Source organism: Pyxicephalus adspersus, chromosome 1 (assembly GCF_032062135.1).
Source record: "Pyxicephalus adspersus chromosome 1, UCB_Pads_2.0, whole genome shotgun sequence".
In the NCBI taxonomy this organism is placed as follows: domain Eukaryota; kingdom Metazoa; phylum Chordata; class Amphibia; order Anura; family Pyxicephalidae; genus Pyxicephalus; species Pyxicephalus adspersus.
Window position 1 is genome coordinate 154,621,690 of NC_092858.1, and position 13,589 is coordinate 154,635,278.

At 35.7% G+C, this 13,589-nt stretch overlaps 1 protein-coding gene across 1 annotated transcript in view; it reads right to left on the minus strand.

The window, feature by feature from the left end:
• The window catches only part of HTR1F (5-hydroxytryptamine receptor 1F), a 122,630-nt gene extending 109,250 nt beyond the window's left edge, over positions 1-13,380 (minus strand). The window contains exon 1 of the mRNA XM_072431926.1: positions 13,149-13,380. The gene's annotated coding sequence lies outside the window, so the exon portion shown is untranslated. The remainder of the gene's footprint in view (positions 1-13,148) is intronic.
• Positions 13,381-13,589: the final 209 nt, after the last annotated feature.

The window sequence follows — 13,589 nt, forward strand, 5'->3', positions numbered from 1 at the left end:
TTCATTAGTGAACCTGGGTGATCTAGCAAAACTTGAAGGAATCTGGTCCAGGATTAAAAACATTTGTTAACAAAGAGCAAAAGACTTTGAAGAAATCCATTCCAGGTTTGCTGAATCACCCAGCTTCACTGATCTCCAGCCTTTAATAAATCAGGTCCAGAGTTTCAAACCTGAAAAAGCAGTTTAGTAGCAGGAATAGGTGGTAACCTCAGCACAACCTCAATACTAGTTCAAACATTGCCTAAAATAAAATGGGCCTTTCCCACGCCTTTCCTGTTTATACTGCAACACAATGAACAAAGAATACATATTTTCATTACCTGCAAAAAGGAAACAGAGTGTATTTTAGACATTATATCACTTGCCAAAGTTCTTATTTGATTCATATGAACAAATGTAGGCTTTTCTATGTTAGTGAGACTACCCAAAAAGTGAAAGATAGAATCACAAGAAGGGACAATATTACCTCTAGTGAGATGATTTGTTGAGCATGGACATAGTATTTCACAACTGAATTATATGGTGATCAACTTAATTCACACTCTTAGCAGAAAAGGCAATCATAAATTACTTTGAAATCCTATGAAGTCAAATGGATGCATCATTTAAACCCCTTGGCTTTAATGTAGATTTTAATTTACATCTATGTTCAAGAAGAAAATTACATGTGGGTGTATACAAGCATAATTGTTGTCTATTTATTCTTTATTCAGATCATCTGGATGTCATCTTTCAGATATGTAATTATTCCACTGGGATATATTGTAAAAGTGATATAGATTTTTAGATGATAATGTATCTTGTGGACATATAATATGCTATTACGGATGATATAATTTTCATATTGAGGATATATATATACTGATTGATGTATGTGAATGCAATGATACATTGTGGCTTGAAGGGCAATGTGATTTGCCTGAAATGTTGCTAAGTTGTACTTATCTGATGGTATATATACTGATTGATTGCTGCAGTCCAGTGTCTTTTATGCTAATTGCAGAATTTGGATGAGTCTTTGCTTGATGGCATTGGATTTCTTATACCAGGATTGCAATTCACTTGTAATTGGCTATATATATATCAAATATATAATTGTTGCAAAATGATAATGATCATCAGGCTTACTAACTCTGGGTCAGTTCTGATAGACCTGAAAGAAGAGTATTCATTATGCAATATTTATTACTTTTCCTACTAAACTAAGGGTGGGGGAGCAATTTTAAATAATTATATGCAGCGATCAAGCACAAAGTGTCAGGAGCGCCTGGTTGTGTGCAGCTTCCTCCTACAGAGTTGAAGACTTCTACATTAATTTACATTCTGTGACTTTAGCATCACACTTAGCAGATTCAATTTAAGCAAGCCAGAAATGTCTTCAACTTAAGAACCCTTGCTCCAGGTAACAATGTCTGGTCCAGAATGATTAGAGCAAATACGTATTAGCAGCAAAGTCTCCATGTCATTCTCAGCAATTGTTGTACAGCCAGACTGACTTATCTTTAATTCCTTTAACTAGAGATGCTCGCCTGTCTGTATGATATCTCCCCATGTCATACATCAGTAAAGGCAGCTCCTAAAAGCAAAATAAATGTGTTGTTGAATGTAGTATAGAATGTTGAAGCAGGAGTACCCGATGACTGATAATAGATAATTACATTTAATATTGCTTTATTGCATTTTTGCTTTATACTGTATAACCTGCAGGAGTGATTTCCCCCATGAGGAAATGATAATGGACTGTTTCCCAAACTTTTATACAGCAAAATTAGATTATTGCTCTATTGGCTGCTTTGTTAAAAGAAAAGTGGGAGTGAATGTCAGGCTCAATCAGATATATAGCCATCATTATATTGAATGTTTGCAACTGGGATATACAGTAGGTGCGTGTCAACAGACCGCACAGCTTAAAGGGTGTGTTTACTTACATGACAAATTAATTAAAAAAATCTCTTACCTTCAGCCACAGATCCTAAAGTATAACTGCACTTCAACTAACTATCCTCTGTAATGCATTACTATATGTCAAAATTACACAAGGCCTGCTGGAGCAGCTACAAGAACGCTGTAAGAAGCAAGCTGCCCACCGTGTGTTTATTCACTTATACATGACCCCCTAGAAGTACAGGGCAAACAATCATTCTTTGCCTTAGGCTTAGCAGTTTTCTCACACTGTGCCTGATTTCAACCTCTACACGACTGGAGAAGATAGATTATTATGGGTGAACCTAGGTGATCCAGCCAACCTGGAATGTATTTCTTAAAACCATTTGCTGTTTTTTGACAAGTGTTTTCAATCCTGTACCAGATTCATTTAAAGTTTGCTGGATCACTCAGCTTCACTGATGAAAGTTCAAGCCTTGGAGAGCTATATTAAATCAAGCCCTTTGAAACCAAATTTACTAAATTTACTGCTATTTTTACAGTAATACTAAACGTATGTGTTGATCCTTGAGGGCAGCCTAGGTATGATGTTTTTGTACGCAAGTTCCTTACAAAATCAGACACACAAGGACCAAAGATGTGGCTTCCTCTGGTTTATCAAAGATTCTCATCTTTTTTTAAGTTTTATCTGTGTATGGCCCCCAAACCTGCAGTCATGTAGCAATTGTTTTACAAAATACAGGTTAGACATCCTCAAGCAAGCTTTCCCTTGTTAATATACATGTGCCCTTGCTCTCGGGTATACATGCTCCACATGTATTTATCTTGTGTTGATAGATGATTATCTTGATGGAGAGGTTCAGGACTTTGATTAAATGTTTTTCAATTTTTTTACCAGGCACCTATAGAAAGGTGATAGAAGGAAAGCAATGTGAGTGGTAGAAATGATTGCAGTATACCAGCAGCGGATCTAGTAATTTATTCAGCATTGTTTTTAACTAATAAAGAGTTGAGTTCAGAGTTTCTATGCTGTTCCAGAATTTGGTTCTCCAGTTACTGCTGTTAATAGGAGGTATCATTGCCTTTGGGATCAGCATGCAAATGTCAATTGAATCTGGGACTTTACATTGCTACAAGAAGTTGTTGTGTATCCTATAAATACTCTGCTACCCACTCTTCATTGTGTCTTGGATTTTTATAGTAAAATTTTAAAAAGAAAGTTCTGAGAGCCTGTATGAGTTTCTAAAATCTTAGTACAAACAGCCATTCCTTTGGAGTGAGGTCTACAGGGAGGTTGAAGATGGGGAAAATCAGTATTAACATACTATAACTAGCTGCATGTGTTCCTCGATGTACTGATTTTTTTTAACATTTTTACTGTAGGTAATTTTTGCTTATGTAGCTTTTATCACATGCTCAGTTTAAATTAAATAGATAGGATTTGTAATAGGTTTACTTTTTAGCTTAGCTTTGCTTATTTTGGGGCAATATTAAAACACTACTCCAACTCTCTTCTTATCTCCAAATTATCTTACACATTTTACTTTTTTTCTTGATATTTAAAAAAAAAAGATTTAATAATATTTGTTAAAACCTCTGTCTAAGTCCTTTGACAGCGCCATTTCCAGTGCAGAGGACTGAAAAGCAAGTGTTGCAGATTGTGCTGTTCCAGCTGGTCTCCTACTGTTCCCTTGCACTTATGTTACTGCTTCACTCTTCTCTTCTGTATCCTGAGAGGACCTTGACATTGGTCAGCCAAGGTCATGCAAAAAAAGATGTGGACACCCGAAAAAGAACAATGTATGTTGTAAATAGAAGAAGAAAAAAAGACTTTGGGCTGCACATGGCCATTATTTTTTAATGATTTAACATTTTTTAAAGCAAAAGTTTAGTTGGGAGGGGTTAAGGATGCTGGGTTCAAATTTGCTTGGAGATTGGCTTTGGTGATTCTCTGTTTTAGGGTAGATTAACTAAGAGTTAAAAGTTTTTAAATTGGTAAAACATTTTTGTTAACATTTTTTTGTGTCCCAATTAGGATTCTTTTTACATTCCCACTGTAAAGCTTTAAGCCTGCTCTAAAATCCCATAAAAGTTAATTCCAAAGGGTAGCTAATACTATTCACCTACTTTTTTATTTACAATAGTTTTAAGAGCCTTTTATTTTATCTCTGCTGGATCCTTCACGTTTTTGTGTCGGTTCAATAAAGGTTTTGCAAATAAAGGTAAAGCTTCTGTACACACTAGCAGCATGTACAAATATTAGGACATTTATGCAGCTGGCAAATGTTGTATTGAAATGAGGCAACTCTGCATATCAGTAGGAGCATATTGGGGGATAGACTGGCTTTCTTGTGCAGAAGAACAAATTACAGGTTGGGCTGCACAATTCACCTGTGCAATTAATCTCCTGCCAGGAAGAAGCTGGAAGTGACTCTGTTTCCAAGATATACTTATTATAAGCATATGCTGCAATTTATCTGCAGCTATTTTTAGTAAAGAGATTTATAGAAATGGGACAGAAACATCAAAACATTTCATGATATGCAGAAGAACAGCTATTGTTGCCAGGCTTGGCTTACACAACTAACAAATCAGAGAAATAAAGTTTTGCTGCAAACTATGGACTGCATGTATAACTTTGTGTAAATGCCACAGCATTATAGTCACTGGTAAGGAATTTTAGCTGCAACATAGTTTAAACCAGTTAAATAAATGTGTGGGCACATAAAAACAAAAAGAGTTCAAAGTCAATTTGTTTTCTACAATTTGTCCTCTTCTTTAGCCTGAGTTAGAAAAGCATGCCCTTGTCATTAGGCTGGCGAGAAAGACCCTTGTTGTCTATGTGGAAGCAGAAGTCTCTTTGCAGAGATTTAACAACCTCCCATCCCAAACCAAACATACCACCACTAGCAATATAACTGTGTATTTGGGAAAGCTCATTCTTGTGGGAAAAAGGGGAACTTTCTAGCACAGATTGGGCCAGATTTAGTAATGTTCTCTAAGACTGGAGAACATAGACAATCAAAGAAAAACCTGGGTGACCCAGCCAACCTGGAACGAATGTCTTAAAAACGATTTGCTAATCATTAGTAAATGTTTCAGTCTTGGACCAGATCCATCACAGGTTTGGGGGATCACCCATGATAGTCTATCTTATCCAGTCTTAAAAAGCTTTAATAAATCTGGTCCATTATGTAGGTAAAGAACACCACCCTGCCATTCCTCATTCACATTACCATAAAGTAAAAAAAAATGTTTAACACATGCATTTTGTCACCTTCATTCTTGTCCTTTGGATTGACTGTTTACATATAGTAAAACACTTTCAATAGTTTTTAAAAACGGAGCCAGAGAAATTTGGTTAAAAAGAGTGTCAGTCCCTCTATACAAGGGAGCTATGCATTCTGCCCATAAAGTATAAAACTATGACTTTACAGAGGAGAGGGTGTCTTTTTATTGCTATACCAAAATAACTACCAGCATAGTAGACTTAAAAACCATCTATGCATTGTGGTGAGCTTTTTATTACAATAAACTGTGCATATCTATTCATCTGTGCATGAAGGTAAGCTCCCAACAAATACCTGGTGGTGATATCGATGGGACTAATGTAGGGCATCTATTGAAAACATTAAAAAAAAAAAACATTTTAAAGTGGAAATAAACCTGATCCACTTACCTGTCCCCATTCTGCAATAATTGACCTGCCTGAATAATACACTTTTAAAAGTGGAAGTTGTGCTTTAATAAATAATTAGCATTGGTATTAATGGGGAAATAATAAATCAGGGCAAAATGAATTTACTCTACAGGTCCTCTGCTTCTATAAAAGTATACTTTTGGGATCCTTACTGAACTTCTTAAATCTGCATTGTTCATTATAACAGCACATTATGAACATGACATATTTCAGTTAAACTTTATATGTGTTTTTAAAATAAAAGCTGTCTTATAGCAGTGAAAGGGTAAAAGGAAAAAATGGGGCAGAAAGTGTACCAAAAACTAAAAAGAATATGTATTATTAGTCATACTGACTTGAGAGTTAATGTTCAATATGAAGCAAAAGAAAATCCTTTGGAAACATTGATATAAATTTTAAAATGCCACAAATTCAGCTGATGTTCCTGTAATGTTGTTTGTAAAACTTTGTAAATCTCTGCCCGACTGCAAACACAGAAGATGCACTAAAAGAAAAAATATACAATATGTAAATAAACACAGCTGGACACGATGAAGAACACATTGGGTTCTTCAGCAGGCACTGCACACCTGATAGTCACAATGTTTCTGCAGCTTGCTTGGTTATAAGTCTAATTTTAGAGTCTTAGTCACACCATAATCTTTTTTATTTAAAAGCAAAAACTCAGAATTGGGAAAATATCAGTAGACTTATTCACTTTCTGACATATCTCTTTTCCAGGGAGTTCCACTGCCTTGCAGCTGGATGACCCATTTAATTCTATGGTCATCAGTAGTGTGTGATGCTATTTGTAGTGATTTCAGTAATTGAGTGACATTGGTAACACAAGTATAAATGTCCAACAGGGACTTCAATCAAAAATTTGATTGAACTTCCCAGTTAACATGAAATTGAAAGTGAAATGGAAGTGATGGAAGTTGACATTTAACAAAGAACAATGGATAACATTAAAGGAAACTTTTGGCATGTTGTCTTCTCTACTCATAACTTGTTCCCAAGCATGGCTCCAAGACATCTCTAGAGCTGCTCCTACTTTCTGGAATTTCCTTACTTGTAAATCCAAAGAGGTCTTTAACTTACCTTACCCATATTCTTTTCGGTTTTAAATAGTCATTACTTCTAGTTCTTATTCCCTTACATATTGTTTTCTGCTTACCACATCTTGTAAACTCAGTTGGAAAAGCCATATGTACCTTTTGTATCAGATATTATATCATAGAATATATTATATCATATTATTAAACAATGGTGATACACAACTACAGGAATTATAAAAAGCCTGGGTATACCTTAGCTTTTTATTGCCAGCATTTCAGCAAATCTGGAAACCCATGAATGAATTCAATGAAAACATTAAATAAATAGCATATGTTACTGGAATAGCCTAAATAAATTATTTTTTTTTCAAAATCATTTACATTTTAAAAAAGAAAACAGTACTGACATTCTTATTAGAAAACTCATCGGGGAAAGTCTGGAAGTTTTTAGTTACTATGTTAGCTACTACTACAGTTTAGTATTTGTATTCAGTCCTATCATTTTAATACAATCATTTAATGTTATTATATCACATTCTGGCCTGGAAATTCTTTTAACGCTCAAGTGTATTTCACGACTAAATGTATAAAAAGGGATAGCACCATATGCTGTGAAAACAGATGTACTGTTAAAGTTCCACCTTACTCAGCTGAATATAATTATATGATCAAAATACTTCTGTTTAAACATTAAGACATGAAGAAATGTGTATATTTTTATGTTTATCATGCCATTTCGCACACTGCTTTTCATACTGTATGAATTATTTGTATTGTACAAAGTGGTCATGTGTTCCTAGTGAAGTGAAGCCATTTTGCTCCAAGTGATGGTAGATCCGGGAGACAGGGCGTTAACAGACTTTTTGTTTTAGGAGACTATCAAATGTAAGGAGTATTAATATTAATATTATATATTATTATTACTTGTGTCTTTATTCAGCAAGCCCTACTAGCCTCGATTTTCATCTTGACATCTAAAGGATTAGGGAATCTACCATGTCATTGGCAGCATTAAAATTTGGCTGAAATTGGTGTTTAAAGTGGAAAAAAAATCAGAATATCCTTATTTACCATCTTCTAAAAATACAATACATTTGCTGGTTAGAAATGTCCAAGGAACATGAGAGGGAAGATTTACAGCCAGCAATTATGGAAGATGGTCATTCCTTGAAAAAAAGAAACCATTTCTCTTTAAGGATCCAACTACTCTGCAGAGTTCGGTGAACAGTATAAGGTCAGTGTATTTCTAGCAAGTTTAATCTCTCAGCAGGTTTGCATTACAGCAGGAAATATTTTAAAAAAAGGTTCTAATCTTGCTTCCCAAAAAATAGAATGAGTATGCCACCATCTACCACTAATTTGGCATCTATTACAAGAAGTTTTCATCTAGTAATGACACAATCATGCAAGTCCTAGTTTTTGTGCAGTAGCATTTATATTCTTGGCTGTGTATATAGGTTGTTTTAGAACGATCAGCACCCTGTGCTGCTTGTCACTGTTTCACTTGCCAGGAAGGGACAATTTACGGCCTGAAAAAAGATCACTGCGGGAGGGATGGGTGAGAAGACTCGGAAAACATTCATCTCAATGTGCTTCACAGACAATTATTGAGATATAAGTGCTGTATCTAGACACAGACTTTTAGATGGAGTTCAAGGTACAGGTTTTGTGGGATGAAAGATGATATTGTTAGAGAATATTGTGACATGTAAGGACTTTTGCTTGTATTACCTGTGAATTAGGTTATTAGGTAAGGCAATAATTCCAATAGGATTCTGTTGTACCCACTCCCAATTGTCTACTTGTCCAGCACTGGTTGGAAGGGTGACTCTTCATTATTTAAGGCGACCTTTTTTCTTTAAAGCCCCTTGGTGGACTAAGAAACTTGTTTGCATGCCCCAGTAATTCCTGCAGGCTACTTGGCAGGATTGTTTGGGGGGAGGATAGGGAAGTTGAATATAGATATGCTGTCCATGGCAACATGCTTTTCTTACAAGTCCAGGTAGATGGAGAAACACAGGTTTTGGTGTTTTACCCATTTCATTGCAGGTAAAGCTTGTGCCACACCACTATTCCTATGCAACTCGGTGACACCTGTTGAACTGCTGACATTGATGATTATAGAGTGTCTTTCAATATGTACTCAAGACAGTAGGACATATTCACAGTCTCACATGTTTAATAACTTTTAAAGCAAAGCTCTGGGCATAACTCTTTTTTATTAATTAATATTTGAATCAGCAATAGTCACAATAAAGCTTAATCATTATACTATTTTAGGAGCTCCCTAAGCCCTGCTGAGCTATTTTGCCATGTAAAGCAGTTCTGCCAGCATTCTACTACATCAAAACGGCATCTACCATCAACACCAATGTCAGTGTTGTGCCTCTGCCCCCCTCATTAAGATCTGCCAAATACATTACAGGAAGGGGCCACAACACCAAAGTTGGAACTGATAATAGACACCTTTTCAATATGGTGGTGAGTCAAAAGTGTTGATCTCTATTATGCATATTAGAATAGGTCAGTAAAGCTCAGAGAGTTCCCAAAGTAATAAAAAAAATTAAAGATCTATTTGAAAAAAATTGAAAAAAGTTATGGAAAGTTTTAGGCTTCAATCAATATATGATTCAAGTAAGATTTTACCTAACTATTGTGACGCCATAGTATTAAGAAAGTCACTAAAAATATAGTGTAGAGTTCCTCTACTGTACAAAAACAGTTGGGATGTAAATACCATTTGATTTGTCTGACAATATAAATTCAGGCCATGTAATAAAATTTGGAATTATTAAAAGTATACTGCACTTTACATATAGTCACTACACTCTGCAGAGTGTTATTCAATATTCTTAATAGAGTATAGCTTGATATACATGTGATAATCCATTATACACACAGTATACCTATAATATATAATCAGCAATGTAATATGACAACATATTACAAACAGCAAATTGTGAAACTGTAATGTAAATTCATTTTTGAGAGTTAAACTTGTATCTATGCAAATGAGAGATCTAAGCTACATACAAAGACTAGGTAATTGTCGTTGATAAATGATCATGATCGTCTCATATAATAATCTAGCATGTGTACAGTGACCCACTGACGTTGTTTTCATTCCACTAGAATGACTGCCGTCATTTCCTATAAGAGGAGCAGCGGGGTGCCTCTTGCATATTCCTCCCTCCCATCTTGACAGTACTCATTCATTCTAGTTGTACTAGAAACAATCATGGAAGATCAGGGAAGATCAATTCCAGTGCAAGAATTTTATATCTTCAGAGGGATCTTTGTTCGTGTGAACACTGTTGGAGTATATTAGCGGTGCTCCCCTCATGCCAAACTTAAAGTGACTGTGGCATAATATTAAACTCCCAAAGGCAGAAATGTTGGAGAGGACTACAAATACTGTTCTTGCTGCATGCACTCAGTAGAAATCCACTTCTTCCAAAATTCTTTCACTTCAAATAATGTCCATATGCTGGGCCCACCATAGCTCTTACTGATTCCTCCAACTGACCTCTACATCACTATTGTGTCCTGAAGAGGCGTTGAGGAGCTAAGGGGAGCCAAGGTGATTGGCAAACCCTGGGGTAGGTAGGTTTTTAAAGTCAAGTATGCACTAAAGAGTCACTAGCACACCAATGGAACCTGTGAGAAGTTGTGTGTAAACACATATTGGCAATTTACATTTAAAATATGTTTCAAGATAATACTTACCGGTACATTTCCCCCAAACCTCACTTTTTAGCTTCTAACAGTTTTTCTCAACCAGTGTTCCTCCAGAGGTTGCTAGCAATTCCTTAAGAAATGAGCAATTTGGACTTTTCAGGGTGATTACCAATGACACCAGTGATCATTTTGGCTATCTGTAAGGGTGACATTCTTCCCACTGGCAATCAATGTAAAAGACATTTTTCCTACTGACCACCACACTAACCTACGTTGTGGATTTAGTATTTATATGACAGGAGTTCCCTGAGATCTGAAAATTATTTCAAGGGTTTTCACATGTTAAGAAGATGGGTAAAGGCTGGTTTAGAGCCTTATTTTTATTTTACCTTCTTTTTAAAGCAAGGAAAGGAAAACAAGTTTTTCACATAGCAAAGTAAATTACCTCCTTGCAAGAGATGTTTTACTTAGTATGGTAAAGAAGATGAAGCTCTAAGTGAAGCACTAAGCTAAGGGAATTGATAGTTCACATTGGTAAGTAATCAGCCAGTTTCCTTCCAATAAATCACCCCCACCTTGGGGGTTGGGACATAAGGTTGGGGGATAAGCAGAGTTCTGTAGTCCATCAGGCTGGTCTGTCAACACCGCTGGGATTCTGGTGCAGCAGATGGACTGTGTTGTCAACTCAGAGTTAGAAGCACAAAGGGCAAAGTAAAAATCATACTGGATTTCTGGAGATCAGATTTTTCTGAACTTCAAGCAGATACCTAGGGGAATGTACATCTATTGCAGAGATGTAATAGCTATGTATTTTTATTTTATTTTGCCCAGACACACCATTTATATTCAAATACAGATTAACTATAGGAGAACTTAATATGTATCATATTCTTTACTTTGCAGTTTCAATAATCTTTTACAAAATATGTAAATAAAAATGTAAATATCCTAAGAAATGATTGCTACATACAAAATGATGCTTTCTCTATATAAATGGGATACCCCCTAGGTTAAATTATTTACCCCTGTGTTCATTCAAACACAAGTACTAGTGCCTTCTTGTGGTGTACTAACACTGATTCCAGCTAAATTCTATACAACAAAATAGCAGCTTTATATAAAAATTTAACATTACGTAATATATACCCAACACAACAGCTCCATAAGATCTGGTTAGAAATACAAACACTTCTCATGATCCTTTCCTTGAATCAGCTTGTCAGATGTAGAAACCAAAAGGTCAAGTATAGAAACCTCGTAAATCCCATAAAAGAGATTGCTAGAAGCACATGAAAGCATTCAGACATCAATTTCTATATACTGTACTCAGTGTTATTATATTTCATATTCCAGGAAAAAGTTTTTCTCTCAGCAGTCAACATTCCCATGGATGTCAGATTCATCAAATATATTTTTTATTATATATCTAAAGCAGTGACCATGTTCTATTATAGACATTTATAGAGCTAGCCACACACATTAAAACCTGATTGTACACACTACTTTAGATCTTAAAGTGCCATGAAAATGGTTTTCTGATTAAAGGAATTCTTTAGTTAGATCTTCACATGGAAAATCTGTAGACCATACAGAGATTGTATATTGTGTGATGGATTTAAATAAGTGTTGACTGATATTGACCAACATGCCCTCAAGTACAATTAGAATGTTATAATACATATAAAACGTGGAACATTTGAGCAAGATGTAGCAATGTAGCAAGATGAACCAGAAACACAGCAACACCTGTAGTGCCAAGGTATCCTATATGTATCCCGACCTCATCCATAAAGGACCCATCTGTGTTACAAAGCACACCAATCATGCTTTTTAAATCATAGATCAGTATTTCCCAACCAGGGTTTGTGGAACTCCTCCAGAAGTTGCTAGGGGTTGCTTGAGCAATTTGTATCTCTCAGATCAGTTTGCTGACATCATTGAACTTTCTGTAAGGGTAACATTCTTCCCAATGACCAGCAAAATGAGAATCATTCTCCCAGCTGACCACCACACTAATGTACTGTGAACTGTGGATATAGTCATTATAGAAGGGGCTCTCTAGGACCTGAAAGTTATTTCACGTGGTTTCCCCTATGTAAAATGGTCCACAATGGCTGCTATATACACCTAACCACATAATAACATGATTTTTCAAGCCTAACTTGAACTGTCACAGCACATGGTAAACTAAGTTCAGCTGGGAATAGTGATCTCAAATTCAAGGGATAGCCCACAGTCCAAATAATAATGGCATCAGGATGTCCATAAAAGTTTAGTGAATAATACAAAAAAAACATAAAAGATTAGAAACACAGGGAATCCTCTTTTCACAAAACATCAGAATTATATCCAAGCATGCCAGCACAGTGCACATTTATAAAATACACCAGATAGAATAATATCACTCAGAAATCTATATTGCAGCAGGCATTACTTATTTCCCAGCTCGGTATGTTGCATGCTGAGGATTAATCTAAACAGACTTAAAACTGTTTTTTTTTTAGAGCAACCAAGCTTGTTTATTACTCTGAAGCTATTACTCAGAAAATAAAGAATTGCTCAGGTAATAAAGAGAAATGACACAAGTATATCCGAACTAATGGAAATCAGTAAGATGTCATTTACAGGTTACCTAGGAACTGAGCAGTTGCTTTAAATGATTCACTTTGGTCCAGGCTTTGCAAAATATTCCACATGCATCTGATGTTGTTGCTATTGGAATCATCTCTGCTGATGTGTCCTGCATTCTATTTTACCAACTTCTGAAAACTAGTAAAAAATTAGAACTACTGCATGATGATATATGTATTTGAAAAAAATCACCAAACTACATACAAAAGTAGACTTACCTCTCCATAACCCCCAGATAGAATCCTCAGTTGTATTGTAATATAACTTTCTGTTTCATTTCATCCCAAAATGCAGAATAATTTAAAGGTGTTTTGTGAATTGTTATCCCTTGTTAATCCATGTGTGTACTCACAGGGAAGGACCATTGAAGTACTATGTAAGGCAAAGCAAAATATTGTGGAATAGATAAGGCAAACACTGTGCAGGGAGACTTCCAGGCAGCCTGAGAGCTCTGAGTGATGTCAGCACCATTCTACTGTGTGAGCAACATTCCATTATCTGTATGGATGCCATGGCACATGTACATTGCCACCTGCTGGATGCATTGTGCAATCTCATGTAGTCATACAGCCAATTTCCACAATGTTTCACATACTATTCTGCACCGGCTTCTCTATTCTTCACAGCACTTATGCAGAAATACATTCTGATTTTTTTTC